Genomic DNA, 257 nt, shown 5'->3' on the forward strand with positions numbered 1-257 from the left:
TTCAAAGGTCGTGGAGGACAGGAGAGGTGCCTGAGGACTGGAGGAAAGCAAATGTCACTCCAATCTTCAAAAAGGGCAAGAAGGAGGACCTGGGAAACTATAGGCCAGTCAGCCTCACCTCCATCCCTGGAAAGGTGATGGAGCAGTTCATCCTGGAGGTCATCTCCAGGTATGTAGAGGACAAGAAGGTTATCAGAAATAGTCAACATGGATTCACCAAGGGGAGATCATGCTTGACCAACCTGATAGCCTTCTAC

The sequence above is a fragment of the Phalacrocorax carbo genome, chromosome 1, assembly GCF_963921805.1.
Source record: "Phalacrocorax carbo chromosome 1, bPhaCar2.1, whole genome shotgun sequence".
NCBI classification, from domain to species: Eukaryota; Metazoa; Chordata; class Aves; order Suliformes; family Phalacrocoracidae; genus Phalacrocorax; species Phalacrocorax carbo.